This window comes from Lathyrus oleraceus, chromosome 4 (genome assembly GCF_024323335.1).
Source record: "Lathyrus oleraceus cultivar Zhongwan6 chromosome 4, CAAS_Psat_ZW6_1.0, whole genome shotgun sequence".
Taxonomy (NCBI): domain Eukaryota; kingdom Viridiplantae; phylum Streptophyta; class Magnoliopsida; order Fabales; family Fabaceae; genus Lathyrus; species Lathyrus oleraceus.
The window spans coordinates 243834159-243842459 of NC_066582.1; positions in this window are offsets into that span (position 1 = coordinate 243834159).

The window sequence follows — 8301 nt, forward strand, 5'->3', positions numbered from 1 at the left end:
AAAAACTTACAAGAAATTGATGTTTTTGATGAAGTTGGATGATGCTACAGATGAAGATTGATGTTCCCTTGAGCCTTGTTGAATGAATTTTGATTTGGTGTAAAAGAGAAATTTGAGAGAATTTTTTTGAGTTAAGTTGAGTACAATGTGAAATAAGAAAGGAGAAAAGTCTGACGCGACTTAACCTCCAAATTATTCTGGAGATGCATCTCAGAATACTTTCACGTTAACTTGCCTTTTTATGCGTCTGAAGATGGATCTCCAAAAACGGGTGACATTTTTGGAATTACGCGTGGTGCATAAGTGTCATACCCCAAAATTTACCCTACCCCGAAACAAATTTCATTAGATCTAAGATCCTATTACACATGTATTTATTCATTGCTCCATCACCATAATTATATTAACATTCATAACCAAAGGCATATTGCATGGGCTCAAGACATGAATTTTTTTATTAAAAAATAGGGAAATCGATTTACCCAATTAGGTAAATCGATTTCCACTGCGCATACACCAAAAATAAGCTATTTTTTTTTTGCACAAAGGGTATTTGGTTTCCCCCATTTACCCACTTGCTTTCCCTATAAATAGATGCACTGTTCCCCCTCATTTTTCATGCTTCCTAGCCCCCAAAAATTCTGAAAAAATATCATCCAACCCCTCTTCTCCAAACCTAAATCAAAAAAAAAAAAAACATTTTCTCCCAAAAGTCACCACCACCAACTTTTTTCCATTTTCATACTTTTTCCTCAAAATTTCTCACTCTCTAACACCCATAACCCAACCCCTTTACTAAGCTTTCACCACAAATATTTTCATCCCAAACCCCTTGCTTCACATTCAAGCTCAACACCATTTCTACCTAGCTTTTTTCACATTTTGTGGGTAATGATTTTAACTTAAACTTTTTAACTTTTTGGTTCTTTTTTTTTTATTAAAAATGGTTGCTTGTTCTTGATTGGTCTTTTGAGATGGTTTATATTCAAGCTTGCAAAAAATGATTGACTTTGGTTTACTCACTTTTTTAAAAAGATCTTTTACTCTTACTATCTTTTTGTTCACCTTTTTATGATTGCTTTGTGTGTGTTATCATTTTCTTTTATTATGGATTTGTTGTATTTGTTTGGTTGAAGAGGTCTATTAGATCATGACCATGGTTGTTTAGAGTTGATTAAATCTTCAATGTTTCAAACCTAGTAATGATTGATCAATAGATCATTCATGATACTTTGGGGCATTGATAGATTGCCTCTATTTTAACCATATTTGGGTCGTTTGATGCATAGATGAAATCATGTCTTTACATTAATTTGCCAATCCATTTGCTTATTGTTACTAACTACTAATTACTAACTCCTAACATTTATATTATTGAACTTTAATTCCTTGCAATTTATTTTATTGTTCATTTTATTTCATTTACTTTATGCTTATGTTCACTAACTACTAACTTCTAACATTTATATTATTGCACTTTATTTTTTTGCAATTTATTTTATTGTTCACTTTATTTCAAGTATTTTATGTTTATGTTTATTGTTATCTAACTATATCATTTACATTATGCTAATTTATTTACTACCCTATTATCTTGTTAAATAAAAGAGGAATAAAAACAAAAGAAAGATAACAAATCACTTTTTTTAAAATATTAATAGATGGACTTAAGGTTGCATAACTTTCTTTGTTACAAATCTAATGTTAGTTGATTTTTTAATCATCTTCAATACTTTGCATCAATGATAAGCTATCCCTCAATGTGTCATATTTTAAGTCTTTTTGGCCTAGAGAAATAGTCTAAAAACAATATTCATTTTTGTACATGTTACTAATCACTAATTATACTTCGTTAATTTTGTTTATCATTAACCTTTTTTATTGTGATTTTGGTATTATTGACTTATTATTTGTTTTATATCATTTATATTCACTAACCATTATTATTGTGATATTGTTTCTTTATCTTGTAATTTACTTTTATGTCATTACCTTGTAATTTACATTTAAGTACTCATCATCATCATCATTGTACAAATTCATCATACATGTTTCTTTTCTTGTTATTTATTTTATTGTCATCAAACATTAAAAACAACAAAAATATGATAAAATGATAAGACAAAAATATTCATTCCACCCTTAATCAACTTGGACTTAGAGGATTTCATTTTAGGACCCTTGCTTGGAGGCCTTTCCCTTATCTTTGTGATACTTTGTAAATGTTGGATTTTATTTGTAACTTACATTCATGTTGTAAGAATGGCATCATGGCACCACCTTAGGGGGACATATTTGTAAGACCATTATCCTTTGTTTAGCTTAGGTCACTTTTGCACACAAAAGGCTTTCTCTTGGGCTACCTTACAATGAGACTCTTTAATTTCTTGTTGGTTACTTTGCATTCATGTTGCATAAGCCAAATTTCATAATCAAAATAAAATAAACCCTTGATTCAACTTCAAGTGGCATTTTCATAGTCAAATTCAAAACATTTAATAATTACGATTATTATTGTGCGCCACGAGCCTTAAGTGGTGGAGAATGAGTGAGAATGGAGCATTTCTGCCCTTACTCTGATTATTTTGGACGCAAGACACTTGACTTGTTTTCTAGAATAATCACCTTCACCCATAGACTTTAGTACAATATAATCACAAACACTCATTTCATAAAACCCTTATTCAAGGTAAAAATAATACAACTCATCAAACTCATTTTTGTGCCTTAGGGCATCATCCCGAAAACCCTTTTTTCAAAGGTAAAATCAACCAACACACAAACATTTTCTACTCCGAACAACGGAGTTCTGATTCCTCATCCCCGAATGAGTGATATGTAGGCACAAGGGCCCAAATCATGGGCGACCACTATAATAACAAAAACACCCCCTTTTTTCACACATTCTTTTGAAAATAGAACAATGATAGATAAATCCCATGTATGTAAAACAACCCAAATGGTTCCCATGGAGTACCATGGACGTAAGGGGTGCTAATACCTTCCCCTTACGTAACCGACTTCCGAACCCAAATCTTGGTTGCGAGATCGATTCCTTATTCTCTTTTAGAGCTTCCCGTGCGCGTCTCCTTTCCGAGGGTTTTATCGAGTATTTCCCCTCTCCTCTTCGATAGAGGTAAACTAAATAAAATTCAGTGGCGACTCTTATGACTTTGCCTCTCTTTGGCATCTCTTTAGTTCCGATTTCATTATCGTGAAATCCCGGTAGCGACAGCTGGCGACTCTGCTGGGGACACCAAAATTCCCTAAGCAAGTCTAGCCTAGTTTGGGTGTTTTCTGTTTTACATGCGTAGAGATTTATCTATTATATATTTTTTCTGTATATACTGCTTTTATTCCTAACCTGTACATATTTTCTTTGTTTCCCTGTTGGTCCAAAACTTTGGTTTTGTGACGAAGAATATTTGGAAGCAATAATGATTGCAAAGGGAAAAACCTTGTGTGAAGGACTCCCCACCCGAGTCTGAGAGTTTTACTTGAGATAAGAGAGATTGAGTAGTATTGATCCGCGAGGTGCCTTCCTCGTTAGGGTCGTACGAGAACCTCACTTAGTGGTAGATTCTCTTAAGGGGATTGATGACCGTCGTGCTTTCGACGTAAGCATCTTTTCCTTTACTAGAGTCAATGACCCTAAGACCCCTTTTAGAACCTTTAAAACTATGGCTAGCCTAGACCGATGGTCGCGTAGTATAGGCCACCGAGGTGCCTTCCTCGTAAGGGTCGATACGAAGATCTCACTTAGAGTAGATGACTTTGATGGAGCAGTCACTTGGTAAGTAAATTGACATAAGCGGCTGACAGTCAAGGAAGTCCATGACTCTAGGGGCAGTGTCTTACACCCAATTTTCCAAAAGCCTTAGATCACACAAAGCGAGAATCTTGGTTTACTAAGCAGTCATTATTAACTCCATGCTTCGTCACGATGGTCCAAAACCATGAACCCATGCCTAAAATCATGTGGAAATAATAAACCAATCATTCATTCATACATTCATTCATCATCAAAATAATAATCAAAGCTCTTAAAATTTTCGTTTGTTCGGACGCAAAATTACAAGACTATTTTCCGACACAATCATGGATACTTCAACAAGGAAAAGCAGTTCTACTTTCCGCTTCAAGAGTCCCAACATCAGTTCATTAAAGGTCCTCTGTTCAAAGGTCGTAGCTCTCAAAGACAACAAGTTTAGAGCCAATTTTGGGAACATCGTAGATCTTCTAACTGAGAAGGTTAACTATGGTGGTATCACTACAATGTCCCAATACTATGACGTCCCTTTAAGATGCTTCACTTTCCCCGACTTCCAGATCTCTCCAACCTTGGAAGACCTCGAGAGACTCCTCAATCGACCAATCAAAGAATACAACCCTTTCCCGAAGTTGGAAGAAGGCTTTTGTTTGACCGAGCTCTCACTCACCTTGGGTATCAACGCCAACAAGCTAGTGGACAATTGGGGCGTTAAAGGATCCATCAAAGGTTTAACCCAAAAGTTCCTAGAAGCCCATGCTTTGGAAATGATTGAAAAAGGAAGACCCGACTTTTGTAGTGCAACCTTGGCACTTTTGATTCATAGAATTGTCCTCTTCCCAAATGTGGACAAGTTTGTGGATTAGTTAGCAGTTGAAGTCTTTTTAACAAAGAATCCGATGCCTTTTTTACTTGCCGATTTCTACAATACCTTCCATACAAGGCATGAGAAGAAGGGAGGTACTTTCCTCTGTTGCGCTCCTATGCTACATCTTTGGATGAGGGTCCGCATGCCTCAAAGTGGACCTTTCTCCGAAAACAAACTGACATGGCCGCAAAGATTCACATCTCTCTCTGCCAACTCAATTCTATGGTACAAGAGGGAATGGGATACAAAGGACGTCATCGCAAGATGTGGAGAGTTCTCTAACGTACCCTTAATAGGAACGCAAGGTTGCGTCAACTACAACCCTACTATACTCAAGAGACAACTAGGGTACGCCATGACGAATCCCCCCGAGGAAAGAGATTTCATTCCATTTGTCATCAATATCGTGGATCCATTTGATTCAAACGTGAAAAGAGTGAGAAAAGCTTGGACAAGTATAGTCCGTATTGACCATGAATGGGGTAAGAAAAACATCTTAGCCAAGGAACCCTACTATGTGTGGGTAAAAGAGAGGGCTAGGATTGCTAAGATGCCGTTTCTTTTTTATCCTTCTTCATTCTCGTTGATGCCCGAGCCTGAGCCTATCCTACAAGAGGACATGGACAAACTTACCAACCAAATTAAAGAGCTCGAGTTGGAAAACACTCAACTACGAGTCCAACTAAATCGTGCCAAGGAACGTAACCACGTCTTGGAGGATAAGGGTAAGCAAGTCTGTGAAAAATTTGAAGATAGCAAGAAAAGACTCCGATTAGCCGAGGGACAAAGAGTTTGGGTTGGTGGAGCTTTACAAGGAGATAATTCTGAGCTAGACTTCCGCAATGAAGAGTTGGATCGAGCGTCCCGAATCATTAAGGACCTTGAAAATAATGTCGAGAGTTCTAATGCCATGAAGAAAAAAGTGAGGGAAGATTATGAGGCCCAGATTCTCGAACTAAGGACCACTCTAAAAGAGTATAAGGACTTTCTAGCCAAGGAGCAACTAGAGAAAGAAAAGATTCACCGAAGCTTCATGCGTGAGCAGTTCAACCTTGGACGAGCTTGCGAGCAAATCAAGAACTTGAAGAGGGGAATCTATGACCAAGCCTATGTAGAATTGCAAAACAACTGCAGACATTGGGAGGAGCGTTGCCATGGATTCAAAGTTGCCATTGCTCAAAGGGACAAAATCATCCATAACCTCCAAGCCCTTTACGAAGAATGGAGGGACAAGTACACCAACATGACGGTATTAACTAACTATGCCCTTCAAGACATTCTCGACAAGTTGAAGGAGACGTATCCGATCATGTGCCCAGATAATACCCCCAAAGAGGTCTACCACTTTGTCAAGTTCTGCAAAAGAACAATGGCCGAACTCATCATCGACATTGAGGCTCTCCACAAGTCTCAAGGGGTCACTTTTAGGGTGGATATCTAGTTGGTTTATTTGCTTCCATTACTTGTATTTTGCAACTTCTATGTATTGCAGTTTATTTTCCCTTCAAAGGATGAATGAAAGTTGTGATTTTTCTCTATTGTGTTTTCCTTTATTTATGATTGTGAACGTGAATCGTCAAGTAGTTTTTACAATGAATAAACACGAATAACTAAAAAGAGCTTTGCTTTAACATAAAAAATTCATGCATCATCTGCATCTTTTGAAACACAAAAACATAAAAAAAACTCATCCATCCACCCTTTTTTCTAACCAAAACCACTCTCCAAAGTGCTCTTTTCGGTACGATACACGAGGACGTCGACAAGCTGTCATGGAGCAACTTTAAGAGAACCAAGTTGTCCTTCAGGAAGAAGTATCCCAGATGCGGTCCCAAATGCGGCAGTTGATGGAGACTATTCAAGCAGTCACAAGAGGCCAAGAGGTTATAGCAAAAATGCAAGAAGAAATGAACCAACGTGCCAGTACTACCAATCCTCATACTCCTCTAGCGGTCGAGACTCCGACTCCAGTTCCTCAAGTTGATCCTCCAATTAACATTAATGCACCCGACGGTGTTCCAAACGAAAATCCTCGTGCCCGTGTTTTTGAGACAGACGACCAACACGATGCATTCTTCAGCCCAAGGGATGCTTCTCAGGATGATGCCTTCGGTTCAGCAACCAACGAGGTGGAGAGGAAGGTGAAGGCTATCGAGGAAAAGCTCAAGGAAATGGGGAACACTGATGTTTTGGGCCTTGGTGCGGCAGAAATGTGCTTGGTACCTGGGGTCATCGTTCCGTCCAAGTTCAAAGTTCCGGACTTTGAAAAATATAAGGGAAATATCGACCCTAGGATGCACATTAGGGCATACTGCCGAAAGATGGTTGCCTATTCCAGCAATGATCAACTTTTAATGCATTTTTTCCAGGATTCCCTCAGTGGGGCATCTTTGGATTGGTACATGCAACTTGAGGGCAACCATATTCACACATGGAGGGAAATGGCCGAGGCATTCCTCAAGCACTATCAGTACAACACTGATATAACACCTAATCGCACGCAGTTGCAAAATCTGACTCAGAGGTCTGAGGAGTCCTTCAAAGAGTATGCCCGGCGGTGGAGGGAATTAGCTGCTAGGGTACAACCCCCATTGCTAGAAAGAGAACTGGTAGAGATGTTTATGGGAAACCTGCAAGGTCCATACCTTGATAGAACCTAGTCTTAGCCGGTGAAAGAATAGAAAATATGATTAAATGGGAAAGATCCAGAACTCTTCCAGTACTTCTAGTGCATCGAAGAAACCTTTTGTTCCCTACGGTAAAAAACGAGAAGGCGAGACCAATGCCGCCTCCATCATTCGAACAAGAAATTCCACTTATCCACAAGTAGCCGCCATAGCTCCCGTCCAACCAAGTCAACAACAACCATTTGCAATTCTTGTTCAAACTCAACAACAACAACGGTATCAACAACAATCGCAACATCAACAACCACAGTATCAACAACAACAACAAAGGATACGAAGGTCCGAGAGAAGATTTGACACAGTTCCCATGCCTTATAGCCACATTCTACCATATTTATTGAGGGGATCACTTGTACAACTAAGGGAGTTAGGACCTGTCGCATCCGCGAAAAAACAACCGGCGGGCTGAAACAAAACACAACACAGAGCCGCCACTGCGCGTTATTTATCCCAAGATAGGGAAAGGAAACGCTCAGAGAAACCTGGAAAAAGCACGGTCTCGCGACCAAAGAGAAAGGGTAAGGGAGTCGGTTACGCAAGGGGAAGGTATTAGCACCCCTCACGTCCGTCGTACTCGACGGGATCCACGCTCTAAAAAAAGAAAAGGTTGCTAAAACATCACACACACACACATCGAAGACAACACAGGTGGGGTTAAGGGGAAGAGAGCTCGATAGGACGTCGCATCCTATGCCTACGTATCTCGTCTGGAACGAGAATCAGAGCTGCCGTAGTTCGGCTCACGCACGCCAAACAAGCAAACACAAACACAGGCAAACATGGAGCCTGAATGCCAATCACTGGACTTACATCAGCATCCGGACTAAAACACACACAAGAGGGCAAACGTGGAGCCCGACCGCCAATCAATGGGCTTACGTCGGCATCCGAACCAAACACGCACAAGAAGATAACAAGCAAACACACACAAAAGAAAAAAAAAGTGCCCGGAGAGACCTCGCACGGTCTCCTGCCTA